The 18,040-nt window shown below is 50.6% G+C and overlaps 1 protein-coding gene across 2 annotated transcripts in view; it reads right to left on the reverse strand.

Annotated features, from left to right (window-relative positions):
- EMILIN3 (elastin microfibril interfacer 3) overlaps positions 1-18,014 on the reverse strand; it is a 27,989-nt gene extending 9,975 nt beyond the window's left edge. The window contains exons 1-4 of one of the 2 annotated variants that reach the window (XR_016387921.1): positions 16,309-18,014; positions 9,819-14,042; positions 8,225-8,918; positions 2,259-2,431 (exon numbers count right to left, since the gene is read on the reverse strand). The gene's annotated coding sequence lies outside the window, so the exon portion shown is untranslated. The other variant, XM_089896925.1, reaches the window with a different exon arrangement.
- Positions 18,015-18,040: the final 26 nt, after the last annotated feature.

Raw genomic sequence — 18,040 nt, forward strand, 5'->3', positions numbered from 1 at the left:
GGGATCCTGGGTTTAGCTGAGCCAGGCTGTGGGGCTGAGAGATGACCCGGGACTAGTCTCTATGGTGGGCAGGAGGGGCTCAGCTCTGAGGCCTTTCACACACTGATGGAAGGAACCAGACGGGGAGTCAATCAGACCTCCGATCACAAGTCCCGTGACCTTCATGGAGGCACTTCACCCCTCTGAGCCTCTGTCTTCTCATCTGTAAAATGGTCGACTACGAGGACTAATTGAGAACATTGGCTAAAGGCCCCATCTGCACAGCCAGGCACATAAGAGACACCTTTCACTCACTGAAATGCAGGACCTCCAAGGACAACATCACAGCTGTGGGCTTGGGGAAGGTCAGGGTTGGATGGGTCAAGAATCCACATACTCCTCGTTCATTCAGAATCTGTGAGAGGTCCCACTTGACAGGGGGTGTGGTGGATGCTGGTGGTACCCTGCCAGACCCCCTGTCCCTGGCCATAGCACTCACAATCCCCACCCCCCACGCCCATTGCTAATGCCTAATGCCCACAGCTGCCCCTCCTGCAGATTGCTATTGGCTAATGAGTGCCGCCTCCCCTGGGAAGTTCCAAACCCTCCCATCCCACAGCCAGTGACTGTCTGATACAGGGATATGACGGGCTGGCCTCCTCACCTCAAGGGGACAGTCCAGCCGTGTGGTTATATCCCAGAGCACCCCTGGCCCCCAATCAGGCCACATCTAGACTCCACCTGGGATCCCCTTCTTGCTCTGCCCCTTCCCTCTCCTGCTTCCCTCCCTCCCTCCCTCCCTCCCATACGCATTTCTCCTGGGAGGCCTCCCTTCATAAATCTCATGTTCCTGAATCCCTATTTCCAGCTGTGCTTCTGGGAAACCCAACCCAACACAGGGAGACAGCCCTGCAATCAGAGAGGGATAATGAATGTGATACTCATTATGTCAAGCACCACAGGGAGGTATGGGATCGCAGAGGAAGAAGTGACCAGAGTTGGGAGAAAGGATCAGAGACATCTCCACAGACAGCCACCACCAGAGATCAACTGTGGGGAGAAAGCATCCAGGTGGCGGGCGCAGCATGTGCAAGGCCTGGGGGCAGGAGACGGCCTGTGGGTTTGGGGAGCCCAGCAGAGCTCCAGTGGGGGGCCCGGCCCCAAGAGAGACTGGCAGGCGCCAGAAAAGAGGGGCCTTGAATCCCCCGCAAAGAGTCTGGACTTTACGGCAGGGGAACGACACACAGAACTGCCTCCAAAAATGTCCCTTGGCTACCACTGCTCTGAGCAGGCAGGGTGCCAGGGAGGCAGCGCCTGCAACATTCAACCACCAGGCTGACAGGGATGGGGAGGGGGATTGGGTGGGGGGAGCGGGGGGAACGGGGTGAATCCCAAAGGCTCTCAGGACAGAGAGCTGACAGGCCTTGTTGCAGTCTGCGGGTGTGGGGAGGATTCTGGAAGGCGCCAGGCAGACCAAACGTCAGACGGCACGTTAGGGTGGGGCTGGGTGACCACGTGTGGTCAAGCGTGGGGAGAGAGGAGGATGTCATGAGCCGTACGGGGCAGGGGTCTGCATTCCGCGTGCGGCCACAGGGCAGCCACAGCCAGGCTGTCCTGAGCAGGAGGCCTCGGTGAAGGTGGGCGCCGATGGGAGTGGATGGCAAGCTGGCCTGCTTCCAGCAGGCGGCCCGGGAGCTGCTCCCGCTGGCGGGGCGGATGCAAGGCCCTGGGAAGACTGGCCTGCTTTCCTCTCTCTCCTATTCATGGACACCAGAGTAAAAACCACATGGGATTACCACTGCTTACAGAGGAGGCAGGCATGGGATGGGCGGGTGCAGAGCAGCTGAGCCAGGCCGGGGAGGAAGGGGTGGTCGTTGCCATGGAAAACTCACGCTTGGGTAGGCAGAACCTGACCTCTACCCAGACACTGCCCTGATCTCAGACCTGCTCTGTCTTAATTCCTAACGCAGGGACCTCTGCTGTGCACCGGCTCCCTGCTGCAAGCACAGACAGGTGGGCCCCAGGCTCTGTGCTCAAGGCACCTGGGACTGAGAGGCAGAGGTGGTGGAGAGTTGGGAGAAGCCTGGGGTTGGTGGGGAGGTCAGGAGAGGGGCCTGGGGAGGGGGAGGGGCAAGAGAATCCCTGGTGGGGCGTGAGCTCCAACGAGAGTGGGGCTCTCTGGAGGGGATGTTTCTGGGATGGGGAGGGCCGTTTTCAGGCTGAGGACTTGGGGGTGGTGCACAGAGATGCTTGGTCTTCACCCTGTGAATCCAACTCACCTGCCACTTCCCATGTGCCACGGTCATTGTCTTTCTGCATCGAGCTGCCCTCCCAAGAGATAGTCCGTGATGCAGGCGCCACCTCCTGCCTGTGTTTGCTGAGTGGATGAACTGTGGGTCCCCCTGTAGCCATAAGGGTACAGTGGGGAAGGTGGTGGTCCAGGCAAGAGATGCTGAGGATAAGAGAGGACAGGCATTTGGAGGGAGAGTTACCAGGCTTCCAAGAGCTGGGTCAGGGCCAAGGTCAGAGTCATGGGCCAGCACCACTGCGAGGTCCCAGGCTCTGTCTCCCTGCCCGTTTCATACTTAGTGCTAGACAGTACATCTGGCAACCATTCAAAGGGCTTCCAGCCAGGGTCTGACCTCTCTGACCCCCAGCCAGAGCGGCCCACACACCTGCTCTTGCCACCCACCATGTGACCAATGGGGCCTTCCCCAGGTTGAGCCTCCGCAGCCAGGGGCTCCCACATTCCTGGCTGCACTGATGTTGGCCGGCAGCCCCAGTTCCTTTGGGAAAGGCCAGGCAGGAGGCTCCCACGGTGGGACTTTATCCCTCCCTCCCCTCCGCCGTCCGGGGGCTGTGCTGGGATTAGGGCACCCTCCTCCCCTGCTGCGTCTCATCACTGCCCATGTGGTCCAACCACTACTGAGTGCGTCTGCAATTGCAGGCCCCTTCCCTCACACCTCCTCCTCCCATGCCTCCCTCTGTCCCCCTCAGCTACCGGCCATGGAGTCCCCGGGTGGGTGATGGGAGGGGGACAGGGCAGCAGGCTGTGCTGGCACCAAGGGCGCAGAGGCCAGAACCGCTGCATGCAGTCAGGGTGGAAGGGAGGGACCTCCCTGGTGGCGCAGTGGTTGAGAGTCCGCCTGCCGATGCAGGGGATGCGGGTTCGTGCCCCGGTCCAGGAAGATCCCACATGCCGCGGAGCGGCTGGGCCCGTGAGCCATGGCCGCTGAGCCTGCGCGTCCGGAGCCTGTGCTCCGCAACGGGAGAGGCCACAACAGTGAGAGGCCCGCGTACCGCAAAAAAAAAAAGAATCCGCCTGCCAATGCAGGGGACACGGGTTCAATCCTTGGTCCGGGAATATCCCACATGCCGCGGAGCAACTAAGCCCGTGAGCCACAACTACTGAGCCCGCGTGCCTAAAGCCCGTGCGTGCTCTGTAAGGAGAAGCCACTGCAATGAGAAGCCCGCGCACCTCAATGAAGAGTCGCCCCCGCTCGCCACAACTAGAGAAAGCCCGCGCGCAGCAATGAAGACCCAACGCAGACAAAAATAAATTTTAAAAAAAATGGATGGAAGAGCGTGGAAAGCGTCCGGGAGGGTTAGGAGAACAGGGAGCCTCAGTGACTTTTGAGGGGCTCCAGGAGGACTCCAGTTTTCCGGCTTGGGGGTCTTTTTTGCTGTGACAAGGGCAGAGAGGAGACAAAAGTGTGGAGGGCAGTCACCTTGACTTGGAGGTGCCTGCAGGTGCCCTGGAGGAGTTGGGTGTCCTGTTTGTCCATTGCTCCTTCCCAGCTGAGGTGGGGGACTGTGTGCCCCTAGGGCAAGATCAGAGCCCCCCCATACACACCATCCCACATGGATGGTGGCCAATTAGTGGTCCTGGGGACCTCACTCCTCCCAGATACTGGGGGGGAGGGCACCAGGTCAGAGGTCGTGAGGGTTCCTTCTACCTGGGCAGCTGGCTGAGGCCCCGAGCCGCCCTTTGTTCCACTGAGCTGGCACCTCCCAGGCAAGTGCTCTACCACCACTCACCCTTTCTGCTGCGGGTCACTGTGTCCCCATCCTTTCCCCTCTCCCCGCTCTCCCCCCGAGTCTCTCCCTCCCTCTCTCCTCCCCAAACTTCCTTCTCCTTTTCCCATAATAAGGAAGAGCCATGATTGCCCATCATATCCAGAACCCAAATCGTCAGCAACAGAAAAAGTGGTTTCCCCCACCTGGAGGGCTCTGACTTTAGACACCCAAGGTCCAGGTGGGTGGCATTCCCAGGAGGAGGTAGGAGATGACTACACTCTGTCCTGGGGAGGGGCACCCTCCCCGGAAGGGGCTGATGGCTCCTAATACAGGGGGAAATGAAGACTTCCCCCCGCACCCCCACAAAAAAGTTTTCATAACAAAAACAAATTGAAGGTTCATAACCTGCCTGATCTGGTTGGTCCAAAATTGGAGAGAAGTTAACTATTGGCAAAAGTTAAGACCATGGGAATGAAGAGATCCCTCTCCAAAGGAGTCTGTGTGGTGTGAAAAGACAGCTGGGACGTTTAAGGTAAAAACCGAGGAACAAGAGTCAGTGAAGGAGATAAGAAAGATGAGGTCAGGGCTTCCCTGGTGGCGCAGTGGTTGAGAGTCCGCCTGCCGATGCAGGGGACACGGGTTTGTGCCCCGGTCCGGGAAGATCCCACATGCCGCGGAGCAGCTGGGCCCGTGAGCCATGGCCCCTGAGCCTGCGCGTCCGGAGCCTGTGCTCCGCAACGGGAGGGGCCACAACAGTGAGAGGCCTGCGTACCGCAAAAAAAAAAAAAAAAAAAAAAAGGAAAGATGAGGTCAGAGGAACAGAAGGAACTTGAAAGTGGGGAGTGGGGAGAGATGCCAGCTGAGACCAGGAGGGGAGACATTTTCGGAAGGAGACTCAGAATAGCAACAAGTGAGGGCTTGGATTTCCTGACCAAACGAGAGGGCAGTGGGGCCCTTGGCCTGGACCAAGCTGGGCTGAAACAGGATGAAGGGGTGAGGAGTGGAGACGGTGCCTGTGGGGGAAGTAGCCAGGTAGAGGGAGAGGTTGGAGGCCCAGAGGAAGGGGAGCGAGGCCCCCAAAGGGACAGGACCCAGGCCCAAGGAAGAGGATGGAAGAGGAGGGCCAGGGGGGTGCGGGAAGCAGGGCACCTGCAGGTGCAGCGGGGAGAGGCGGAGGAGCTCCTCGTGCTAAATGGCAGCTGAGGTTCTCCCCCTGGATTTGGGGTGAGGATGGAGGAATGTTTAGGCAGGGCCAACGAGAAGTGCAGGTTTGAGGAAGGGTGGCAAGGAAAGGGCCCTGGAGAGTCTGGATCACAGGGTGTGCAGTGGCCGCCAGGCCCCAGTGACTTTCCACCGACCTCAGCCCTCCACAGCTGGAGGGCGGGGCCCAAACCGAGGCTCATAGGGCTTATCCCGGGCTGTGAGTGCAGATCTGGGGAGGAGGGACCTGAGGGCCTAAAGGTTGGGTGCTCCCTCACCCAGGTTCCCAGAGGAAAACAAATTTAGAATCAGCAGAAACATGACAGTGCCTTCAAAAAGCACCTGAAACCAGGTGTGTAAATTAGTAAACACGGCTTTGCTATATGTTTTGCGGCAATGTTAAAAAAAACCCCAAAAAACCCTACAGGTTTTCAACTTGAAAGAAAAGAAAAAAACAAAGGAAAATAGGAATGTTTGGGAACCACCCAACTGGTGCTGGCATTTCCGTGGCCCTTCCTACCTGGCTGGTGTCGTCAGCCTGCCCACCGCCCGGCCTGCCTAGCTCCGTGCTTGCAAACATTTTTCATTCTTCTTCACTTTTTGACATCTTAACCAACGTTGGCTGTGGTTTCTTTCTTGGTAATTGTGATTATTTTAAGTGCAGTCTGTTGTCATTTTCCACCAAGGATCTAGAGGCTATCCAGGGAGTTAAGTGATGGTACAGAGTTTTCCAGAATCCTTAACACCTAGCACCCAAATCGAGTGATTGATACCATTCCAAGCCAAGTGTCACTTACTTAGTGAAGGTAAACACGGGTTAATATAGCCTGTCAAAAAAATCCACAAGTTTTGTGCAAACTTCAGGATTTTTAAATCTTGGAAATCGGAAAGATTTAGCATTTTGTGTTTGCCAGTTTTCTGTCATAAAAAAGTCAATCTTGAAGAAGCTAAAATATTTACCAGGAAAAGACCGTGCCTTGTCTTTTTCTGACGGTGTACTTTTGGAGTTCTTGGAGATCAGAATAAGAACTAAAGGAGAAGAAATGTTTTGATCATTGAGGAGGAGTGCCAGTTTCTACAAAAGTGTGCAAATTCTAAATAAACTGCTGGGAAAACTAAAAACTGAAATGGTACAGGGTTTGTGATAATCAAATTTCCCCAGCTTAAAAAAAAATGAGTATTGAACCCTGGAGTGGGTCCATGGAGAGTCCTTGTCTTATTCTCTCTCTTGTAGTGTGTGTTTAGAAGTTTCCATAATAAAATATATTTTTTTTAATTAAAAAAAAAGGAACAGATGGAACAACTGACAATAGATGCTGGTCTTTCCTCTTTTGCTTTCTCATTTTGGAAGCTTTACTGTATGTTGCCTTCCACGGTCCTGACCTTTCCTTTTCTGGTTTTCATAAAATACAAACCAACCAACCAACAAAAAAAACCACTTTCTATTATATGTCAACAAAGCACCAATCAATTCCTCCCACCCAGGGTCTCTTTTTTCCTTCTTCCTTCTCCCCCACCCAATAAGAAATATTTTAAATGCTTTTGCTGGCCCTTTCCCCCCTCCTCAACTCCTACCTTTTGCCAAGGTAATCCAGCACTTTCGGTTGTAGGTTAGCAATGGGTCTTATCGCATCTCTCTTCTGTTTTGTTTTGTTTCGTTTTTTAACTTATTTAGTGCTTATATTACAAATTCCATCTCATCTGTCATTATCCATTTGGAGCTAACTATACATAAATTGGTAGCTTCTCAGCTACCATGGATGGCTTCCTCTTTTCTTCACCTCATCTCCAAGCTGGCTCTTTTATTACCTGATTAGATTCCTTTGTCAGGCATTTTCCGCGGGGTCCAGGGAGAGTCTCTGGACCTTTGAGCATCTTCCATCCCAGGTATGTAAAGGGTACCTTGGCTGGCGCAGGATGCTTTTCTCTTTTCTAACTTTAAAAATGTGTGGTTCCAGGCCGATTCTCTTAAGTTGTTCTCTCATTCGGGAAGCTCATAAGAGTTTTCCCTTTAATCATGGAATTCAGGAATCTTCCCAGGCTATGCCTAGATGTCTGATTTTTTCCATCATTCCTGCCTGGAACTCCACGAGCCCTTTCAAACCCAAGTCTGTCTTCAAACCACGGAAAAATTTCTTCCTCGTTTTAAAATTATGGTTTCTCCTCCATGTGTTGCTTTTTTCCTTCTAGGCTTTGTATTATTCCCATATGATGTCTCCTGGGTCTCTCTCCTCCTAGGCTCTGGGTTTTCCCTGCATGATTTCTGTTTGCTATTTTTGCTTTGTGTTTTGCATTCTCTCTTCCATTTGGTTTCCCAAGTCTTCATCCTCTCCTCCAACTTGTTTTAAATTTAAAATCATGTTTCCTACTTCAAGAAAGTGTTTTCTTTCACATCTGATTTTCTTTTTAATGCTCTTATTGTTTTTTCTTTTCCATGTGGTTGTGCAGGTTGTGGTTTGACTCCTGTGATTCTGAGCAAATTGCAGGCTCTTACTCCCGGCTGTTGGTTTCCTTCGGGTGCCTATTTTCCCTTTGTCTTTGTTTTGCTCCCCAAACTTCAATATAAAATTTATTAAGTTCCACATCTTCCCCAGCTTTACTGAGATAGAATTGACAGACAGAAACTGTATATACTTCGGGTATATACAGCGTGACGTTTTGATGTACGTACACACTGTAAAATGATTATACTACAGTCAAGCTAATTCATCCATCCATCACCTCACACAGCTTTTTTGGTGGTGGTGAGGACACTTACGAGCAACTCTCTTAGTGAATTTCAAGTACGGAATACAGTATTATTCATTATAGTCATACACTGTCATTCGACCTCCAGAACTGATTCATCCCGTGTAACTGAAACTTTGCACCCCTCCACCAACATCTCCCCCCTGCCCCCCAGCCCATGGCAACCACCATTCTATTCTCTGCTTTACTGAGTTCAACATTTTTAGATTCCACATGTAAGTGAGATCATACTGTATTTGTCCTTCTCTGTCTGGCTCGTGTCACTTAGCGTCATACCCACCAGGTTCAGCCAAGTCTCAAACGGCAGGATTTCCTTCTTCTTAAAGGCTGAGTAATATTCCATGGTATGAACAGACCTCATTTTCTTTATCCATTCATCCGAAATGATCCCAAGCATCTTTTCTGACCATAATGGAATGAAACTAGAAATCAGTAACAGTAAGAAAACAAAAATTCACTTATACGTGGAAACTAAACAACACACTCTTGAACAACTATTGGGTCAAGCAGGGAATCAAAAGGGAATTTTAAAAAAATATCCTGAGACAAACAGAACTGAAAACACAACATACCAAGACGTACGAGATGCTGCAAATGCAGTACCAAGAGGGAAGTTTATCCCCTTGCCTTGTTGCAGCTCTAATCACCCCCAGGGCTCAGGTCCAACAGACAGGCTGGCTGTGCCTTGTGATGCCCCAGAAGGGACTGCTCTGTGTCCCCAGGGACCGGGAGGGATTCCGCAGGTCCTCCCAGGAGCACCCAAAGCTGCCGGCCCCGGCTCTCTGGCGGATCCAAGCCCTCCCCCGGAACCAAGCAGACCTGATTCTCACCCAAGGCTGTCTCTGCTGTGGGTCCCTACTGTCCAGCCCGCAGGGAGCCAGCCCTCTTGGCCAGGCCTGGCTGCTGACTGACCTTGAGCTCTGCTGTAGTAGCACTTTTGGAGTTGGGAGGGAGGGCGGTCCTAATCCAGGAGGCTTAATTAAAAAAAAGAGAGGTTCTCAGGTTTCATGGCTGTTGAAGAGATGACTGGGATCAATCATCTCGTGCAGCGTTATAAAAATATATCAGAAAAAGGAAAAGCAACCAAACGGAATTGACTTGAATAAAATGCACTACTAGGTCTATGAGAGGACATCTGAATGTGTGGATACTGAGTGGTATGGAAATGCGACAGGCTGGGACCTGGGACCCTTTGCTGGGACGTGGGCCCCTTTGCAGCAGTGCTTGCACCTGGACACACCTCTCCTCCAGCAACAAAATACAAAGAATCTGTTCGGGACTAAAATTAACTGCGTGCATGAGCAGTTGGGGCAAATTCTGGACCTAAAAGATACAAAGAGACCAAAAAACCCAACTGCCAATTTTGAAGAGCCCGGGAGCAAAAACAGCGTGTCAGGAGCAAAAGCAGGGTACTGTGCGTGCCCCCTGCACACACCACCCTCTAAGGGGTGGGCAAAACACCTAAGCCACCCCTCTGGCCCGACCCCTGGACACACCCCTACCCTCACCCCGTATAAGAAATAAGCTTGCCTCCCCTCAGGAGGAGAACAAGCAAGGGAACCTGTTGATTGCTCGCCCATCTGCTGCAGCAGGGGCCCCAACAAAGCCTTGCATGAATTTCTTGTCTGGCCTCTAGTCAATTTCTATTGATTGGGGAAGGCCAAGAAACCTGGCTGGTAGCAGAAAGTCTGGGGGGTTTCTGTACATCTTTGGGGTCTGGTGATACTGAAGTTTTGTGAGGAAAGGAAAGGCTGTCAGAGGCTCTCAGTTCTGTTTTTGGCATAGCATGATGTACCTACCAAAAGAGTTTTGCAAACCTTTGGAAGCAGGGTGCTCATGAAACGCGCAGGAGGAAGGGGATTTCTTAAACACACCTGCAGCGGTGATGGGTGACGGACAACGCTGAGATCCCATGAGGGCGTAGGAAGTTGTAGTAAATGATCCTTCTCATTCTGCAGGTAATCGGTGGGTCCAATTGACAGCCCTGTTTCCAAATCCGAATGTATCTTTTTTATTTTAAATTCCTTTACCACACGGTAAGCTCCCAGGAATTTTTTCTCAAGAGCTTCAAAGTGAAACTATAGATATTTTCTTTGTCTTTAAAAGCCAGAAAAGATCATCTGAGAGGAATTATGAACGTTTCAAAACCACTTGGGGCAGAGTGGATAAATTACACCAAAAAAATAATTCCTAAGGACTTTAAAGTTGAAAAATAAATTTTTTTTCAGGAGGAAAAAGAACTTCGGAAATAAAATAAAATGACAGCCATTTGGATTATGTATTTCTCCTGCTGGGTCAGAAGGAAAATATTCAATTAAAATCTATTATAAAAGATGGGTTTCTAGATTATCAGATTTAAACTTGCACTTCCCTAGAAAAAATCATGACCAAGTGAAACAAATTTTTGAACTGCCCCATTCAGACAGAACAAAATAAGCAATAGAAATGGCCAAACATGTGTAAGACTTGAGCATACTGGAAGCACTTTTTGGATCCCAGAATTCACAGTGTGTTTTATGAAACTCTGAAAGCATCACTTCTGTGGTGATTGCATCAGCCTAATCGACCTCAACAGCTTGTTGAACTGACATTGATATGGTCTTCACCACCCTGCTCCTGGGTCCCAGCTATTATATGTGCCAGTGCAGGAAGCTCATTTTCTACCCTTTGTGGCCTAGAAATCTACTTTTGCTGCCCTATCACGAGAGAGTTCTGGCTCTGACGGCTGCTGACTGGGACAAATCACAACAGGGAACGCTTCCTAAGTCCTTAGTCTTTCCAGCCACTGGGAACACCCTGAACTCACTAGTTCATTCAGTCTTCAAGCAACCCTTAGGGATGGGATCATTGGCCTCTTTTCTTGGGTGAGTAAAATGAGGCTCAGTGATTTGCCCAAGGTCACACAGCAAGTAAGACTCAAACCCGAAGCTCCCGACACCAAAACCAGTGTCATTAACCAAACAGGTAAACTGCATTCTGGATGGGCTCATCTGTACTCACTGAGATAAAAATGATGCACTACTTCTTTAATCTCATCTCTAAGAACTTTTCACTTCAGGAAGTATAATGTGTTTTATATACATTTCAGGATGATTAGACTTTAGAACTATTCTAAAGCTCCCTTCTGAGTAGGGCTAGCTGTGGAACGTCTTCTCTGTTGCTGGGATGACATAAAGAACATACAATAGGGCTTCCCTGGTGGCACAGTGGTTGAGAGTCCGCCTGCCGATGCAGGGGACACGGGTTTGTGCCCCGGTCTGGGAAGATCCCACATGCCGCGGAGTGGCTGGGCCCGTGAGCCATGGCCGCTGAGCCTGCGCGTCTGGAGCCTGTGCTCTGCAACGGGAGAGGCCACAACAGTGGGAGGCCCGCGTACAGAAAAAAAAAAAAAAAACATACAATAGAGAGAAACGTTATAAAACAATTCTTCTGTCATTAAAAAATAAATTGCCCTGGCTAAACAAACTAGAATGTTTATATAATGGAATACTGCTCAGCAACGAAAAGGAAAACAGTACTTACTCATGTAGCAATATAGATGAATCCCAAAGGCCTTATGCTGGGTAAAATAAGGCAGACACAAAAGAATACATAGTGCATGAAATTCTAGAAAAGGCAAAGCTGATGTATTAGCTTGCTGGGACTGCCACAGGCTAGGAGGCTTAAACAACAGAAATTTATTTTCTTACAGTTCTGGAGGCTAGAAGTCCAAGATCAAGGTTTGGGCAGGGTTGGTTCCCTCTGAGGCCTCTCTCCTTGGCTTGTAGATGGCCATCTTCTCCCTGTGTCCTCATGTGGTCTTTCTTCCGTTCATGGGCATATGTGTGTCTTGATCTCTTCTTCTAAGGACACCAGTTATACTGGATCAGGGCCCACCCATATGACCTCATTTTACCTTCATCACCCCTTTAAAGGTCCTACCTCCAAATACAGCCACATTCTGAGGTCCTGGGGCTAGGGCTTCAACTTATGAATTTTGGGAAAACACAGTTCAGCCCATAACACCTAATCTACGGTGAGAATAACCTGCACAGTGGTTGTCTCTGGGAGGAGTGACACATGGGGCTTGACTGGGCAGGGCCATGGTGAAAGTTCTGGGGCTGATGGTGAATTGTCTATGGTAATAGGGGTTTGGGTCACACAGGTATTTGCGTTTGTCAGACTTGCTGGAATCTTACATTCAGACTTGTTCATTTCACTGAATGTCAGTTTCACCTCAAAGAAAACCAAAAACAAATATTGATTTCTAGTTAATGATATGCAAGCATAGTGTTTAGAGGAATAGTATAGTGGTGCCTGTAGACTGCTTTTGAATTGACTGAGGAGTAAATAGATGGAAAGATACAGCAGTGTGTTAACAACTGCAGAATCTAGGTGGTGGTTTCATGTGGGTGTTCATGTACAGTTCTTTCAACTTTTCTGTATGTTTGAAATTTTTCATCACAAAATATTGGGGAAAAAATATTAAAAGAATAAAATTTCCACTTGAAAATATTAGCCAGACATTTCTCATAAAGCATCCTCATTGCTAGATCAAGGTCCACTCATAGAGGGAACTACCACAGCCCCATGCCATCATTTGTGGATGAATGCCCCCTCAGTATTTTAGCCCCAGCCCGCCTGGTCCAAGGAGGAAGGGGAGGACGACAATCCAGGGAGAGGCCTGAGGGGGCTAGGGAGTTCTGGAGACTTAGCTTAGGTGTTCAGGCTCCGCGTCCAAGGAAACAGAGGTGCAGAGTTGTTAAAGCATGGCTGTTTAGCACCCAGGGCAGTCCATGATCTGTTTTCTTGAGCCATCATGGAGAAATCAGGCTTGGGGCGGGGTGTTAGGGTGGGCATGTGAATGGTATGGAGTTAGCAGCACACAGTAGGTACACAAGTGCTGAATAAATATTTGAATGAAATTGGAAAGAAGCATTCCAAGGCCGTAGCCCTCAGGAGATGGTGAAGCTGCCGGGCCGGTGGGGCGGAGTCTGTCCCCACCTCTTCCCCGGGCCCACCTCTGGCCTGGCCTGAGATACCTTGAGAAACGGGCCCAGGAGGAGCTGCCTGGCCGGTAGGTTCCTGGACAGCCAGGGTGAGGGCTCCTTGCCACATTCTTAGGAGAGAGCACATCCAAAACAATTTCTTTTTCTAAAAGCTCGGCGTTAACGGGTTCCAGATGTCTGTTTGTTATATAATGGGGTTTGTTTTAATAGCATCAACTTCCAGATGTGCAGCCTGGAATCAAGAAGCCCATTGGCCCCCGGAGGACACTGAGAGCCAAGCGGAGAGCTGCCCGGGGGAGAGAGGCAGACGTACGTGCAGGACCAGGCATGGGAGAGGAGCTGGCGGTGCCTCCCGCTGCCCACTGGGCCACTCACCTGCCTGGCAGCTGTGCCCCGACTGAGGGTGGGGTGGGGAGCATGATCCAGCCTCCTACTGGTCAGCCCTGACTCTGAAGAGGGGCCCCCGGGGAACAGTCACAGAACGGCGGCCTGCGGGAGCATGTGCTCGGGAATCCGAGTCACACCAGTGCTGCTGGGTGACCTTGGTTACGTCTCTTGGCCTTGCTTAGCCTCACTGTCCGCGGAGGTGAAGTTGATTAACACCATCCCATCATGAGGGGTCACTGTGGAGACTGAAGCAAGGTGAGGGGCACAGAGGGGGTGCTGGGAAGCCTTGGACCTTCCTGCTTGGTCAGCGTGGAAGGGCTGGGCCCTGTGACCCAGCGCCCCTCCCCCCCCACTCCCCCCACCCAACCAGCAAGCCCTTGGGCAGCACAGGCGACATTTTCCCTGGAACACTGGAAAAGTGCCATCTGTGAAGCGCTCCCCACTTCCCCTGGTGGCTTGTTCCTCGTTCCGTGGCCCTGCAGCTCCAACAGACAGAACATTCTTCCTTTCGTGGAGCCAAAGGCGGTCTCTGTGTGACCCCCAGAGGTCCAAGGTCCATCCCTGGAGCCCTGCCGAGCATGTCTACTCCCTCTTCTACCTGAGGGCCCTCGGGTGCCAGAGGACAGTGACCAAGTCCCCCAAGTCCTCTTGCTCTCAGGGGACGGCAGCTATAGCATCCCGTGGATGAAGATTAAGGTGCCCTGAGGAGGGATGTTCAAGATCCTGAACAAGAAATATCAGAGAACCTGAATGTAGTCCCAGGAGACAGTCATGCCCTTACTCACGACAGGAACATTCAGTCCCTCAAAGAAGATAACCAGCCCCAGATTAACCCATAAAAATAATGCAAGTCCAACAAATTTTCAATCAAATGGGGGAGGTTTACAATATGAAGTTGACATGGAAAATAAGTGTAGAATAGCTATTGTTATGGACTGAATGTCGGTGTCTCCTCACCCCAAATTCATGTATTGAAATCCTACCCCCAATGTAATGGCATGAGGAGGCAGGGACTTTGGGAGATAATTGTAACAGAAGTTAGAGCCCTCATGAATGGGACGGAAGGGACCCCAGAGAGCTCCTTTGCCCCTTTTCTGCATCATGAGGACATAGTGAGAAGTTGGCAGACTGCCTGCCCAGAAGAGGGGCCTCACCAGAACCCGATCATGCTACCACCCTGATCTCAGACTTCCGGCATCCAGATCCATGAGAAATAAATGTCTGCTGTTTGAGCCACCCCGTCTATGGTACTTTGTTAGAGCAGCCAGAACGGACCAAGACAACCATGACATCCCTGTATATGAAGATCAGTAAGGGAGGCCTTACCCTCCCAGCTGTTAAAACATATGGTGAAACTCTAATACCTTAAACAGTATGGTACCAGCACCAGAATAGCAAAGAGATAAACGGCAGGGAAAATTGAAAGTCCAGAAATAGACCCATCCACAAATGAACACAGAGTGTGGTAAAGAAATGCATTTCAAACTAAAGCAAATAGGAAATGTAGCTGGTTACCTTTGGGGCAAGGGACTTGGTGTGGGAGGATAGTGAGTGAGAGAGGTGCTGGATTTTTTTTTTTTGGCCATGCTGTGAGGCTTGCGGGATCTTAGTTCCCCACCAGGGATTGAACCCGGGCCCTCGGCAGTGAAAGCACGGAGTCCTAACCACTGGACCGCCAGGGAATTCCCTGATTTTTCATTTTGTATCTTTCAGGATGGCTTGACTTTTCCAACCCTATTATGTATTATTCTTTTTTTTTTAATGTCAGCATAATTTTATGTCAGTATATGTTATCTAGAGATTTTGATTCCTCTTGGGTTTTCTCCTTTGTACTTCTCTGTTTAAAGGGAAATCTAATAAGTGTTATAAAACTAATAATAAAATGATATATAACAAACTGTTGAGCCTAGGGGAGGGCTCTCACCTTTTATGTCATACATTTCCATGACATTTGGACTACTCTGCTTCCTCCTACTCCTCTTTTTTTTAAAATTACAAAAAATTTTTTTTTAATTTTTAGATTACAAGTATGACTTTCAAAATCAAGAAGAGAGGAAATGAATTTTGAACAAAATAAACAAACCAGTGCAGAAGTGATGGATTACTCACTAAACAGGACTGGACAACTGGCTCACAATTTGGAAAAAATAAAGTTAGATTCCTACCTTACACCAAAATAAACCTCAGATGGCTTAAAGATTTAAATGTTGGAAGTTAAACCAGAAAAGAATCCTAATCCATATACAATTTTAGGATAGGCAATAATTTTCTAAGACAATGTCAAATGAACAGATTAATGCATATGACAATAAAAATATGTCAGGTTTCTTTCCATCAAAACAAAATAAAGGTCAAACTGCTGCAAAACCCCCCCCCCAAAAAACCAAGATAGCTATGTAACAAAGAATCAAGAATTTCAATATATAAAGAGCTCTTACAAAAATTCCCACCCATAATTTTTTTTTTTTTTTTTAATCTAAGTCAAGAATAGAGGGAATCTGAGCACAGCGAAACCTGAGTTTCCTAGGGCAGGTTGGAGGTGGGGACGGCAAGGCTGAGCCAGAGGGCTCCTTCTGATGGGAACAGGGGAGCTCAGTGGAGCAGCTCTGGGGCCAGGTTGGGTGCCCTCCATGTGGCAGGGGTTCCCTGTGCTCCCTGGCATCCACAGTCCTATCTGGTGCCAGCTTCTTCTCCAGCCCAGCCTGCCACACACCTGCCCCGCCCAGCACATCTAACATTTCCCCATTCCTTCACACACATCAGGCACTTCCCATTTCCATGACTTTTGCAAATGCTGGCGCCTTTGTCTGGATCATCCCTCTCTCATCTGTATTGGAAAAATACACCCAACGGCTCCCTGAAGTCTCAGCTCAATGTCCCCGGTCCTGCATAATTATCTTTGATCCACCCAGCCTCCCAGGGGTCTCGCTTCAGGCTCCTGCAGCACCAGCCCATCGTTCCATCCACCTAATTGCGCTTTTCTGCTTACCTGTCCTGGTCCCCTGCTAGATGACAGGGGTCTCCCTGGGCTCCCGCTCCGCGACTCCGGGTCTGCCGTGGGGCAGGTGTTCAGCTAATACTGCACGAACAGATGAATCGTACCACGGGTACAGAGCAGAGCACTTGACCTGACACGCCCCACGCTAGGTTAGTTGAGCTTCAGGGTAAGTCATTTCCTAAAACAGAACAACATTATTAACAATAGGGACACAGATCCTTTGACTATTATGTAATTACACACAATTACATAACACATTAAAAATACATTGAAAGAGAGGTGTCTAGTTACAGCTAGAGCAAAAGAAAGACACCCACCAAGGGGCAGTGGTAGCTGAACGCACTTGAACTACTGAAAGCCATTGCTGAGTCCGACAATCATGGCTTCACACCAGATCTGTGCCAGGCTCCCCCTTCCCCTTGAGATACCCATGGTCTCGGGGCAGGGTGGCCGAGGGGAGAGAAAGAGCTATGATAGTGACATGCCCAAGTTTTGTGGCGTCACAGGAAGGAAGTGCTGTCTGTGCACGTAGGATGATCACAGCTCTCAGGGTAGACATGGGGGACCGTGTGACGCTCAAGGCCCCCAACAGTGTGCGTTATGGTAGTGGTACTGGAACGTGAGCCCACAAGGGCGGAGGTTTTTGTCTATTTGTCCACTGCTGAATGTCCAGCATCTGGAACACCATCTGGCGCAGACTAGACCTTCAGTAAATATCTGTTGACTGAATGACTGGAGGTAGTCCCGGCACAGTGTCTGGAGATGGTGCCAAAGCCACCTCTGGGTCTACCTCTGCTGAATCCTACTGCGTTAGATCACAGGGCTGTTTTTGCTGGAGGCTCAGCCTGCAGAGAACCCAGCTCGGAAGGAGCAGGGGGCAGGCTGGATCTGGGGCGGGGGAGCAGGGAGGAGGCGGAGGCACCTTCAGAGTTTGACAAGGAGGCTCACAGGGGGCCCGGGTGCCTGCAGCTGGGGGCAAGGACCACAAAGGCAGGAGGGCAAAGGGAGGAAGGAGCTCAGAGGGGGCAGCTCCAGGGACTGGGCCTGGGCTCTGCCCTCCTCCCTGGGCCTGGGCAACAGAAGCTGGCAGGATGCTCTACCAGCCCGACGGCCCGGGCCCAGAGATAAAACACACAGAGAGGGCACCAGGCTCTGAGGGATCAATAAAGAGGATTTGCCTCCAGGCTCTGAGCACGGTAACAAGAACTTGAACTTAGGGCTCAAAAAAATTAGGTTCATCCTGTTGGCGAGCAACAGAGCCAGGACTCAACCTCACGTCTTTATAATTCGAGAGCCTGACCTTTTTTCACTCTGCTAAAAAAAAAAAGCAAGGCCACTGGCACAAGGCGAGCGTGGAGCCTGAGGCCAGAGCCAGGCTTTGGTCTGGGTCAGCATCGCACCAGACCTGGGGGCAGAGCCACGGGGTGTTCTGGGGACAGGGCCAGACCAGGGCTGGGGGTCGGAGTGGCTTTCTGGGCTCTGAGACAGTAACCCAGGGTTGGTGCAGGGCCTGCTGGTGCTCCCACTCCGCCCTCCATCCCTGGCCCCGCCTGACCTTCCTCCCCTGGGGTGAGGAACAGAACGGAGTGGGCCTGGCCCTTATCCTGGAAGAGCTGCAGCTGCTCCTGCCGCCCCATCCCAGCACACAAAGGCGCCTTCTTTCCCAGCATGAGGTCTTGATTGCATGTTGCCCTGAGTCCAAAAGCTCCTCTGAAGGAAGTGG

This window comes from Delphinapterus leucas, chromosome 15, assembly GCF_059928025.1.
Source record: "Delphinapterus leucas isolate spDelLeu-1000000601 "Yukka" chromosome 15, BTC_Dleu_Yukka2, whole genome shotgun sequence".
Taxonomy (NCBI): domain Eukaryota; kingdom Metazoa; phylum Chordata; class Mammalia; order Artiodactyla; family Monodontidae; genus Delphinapterus; species Delphinapterus leucas.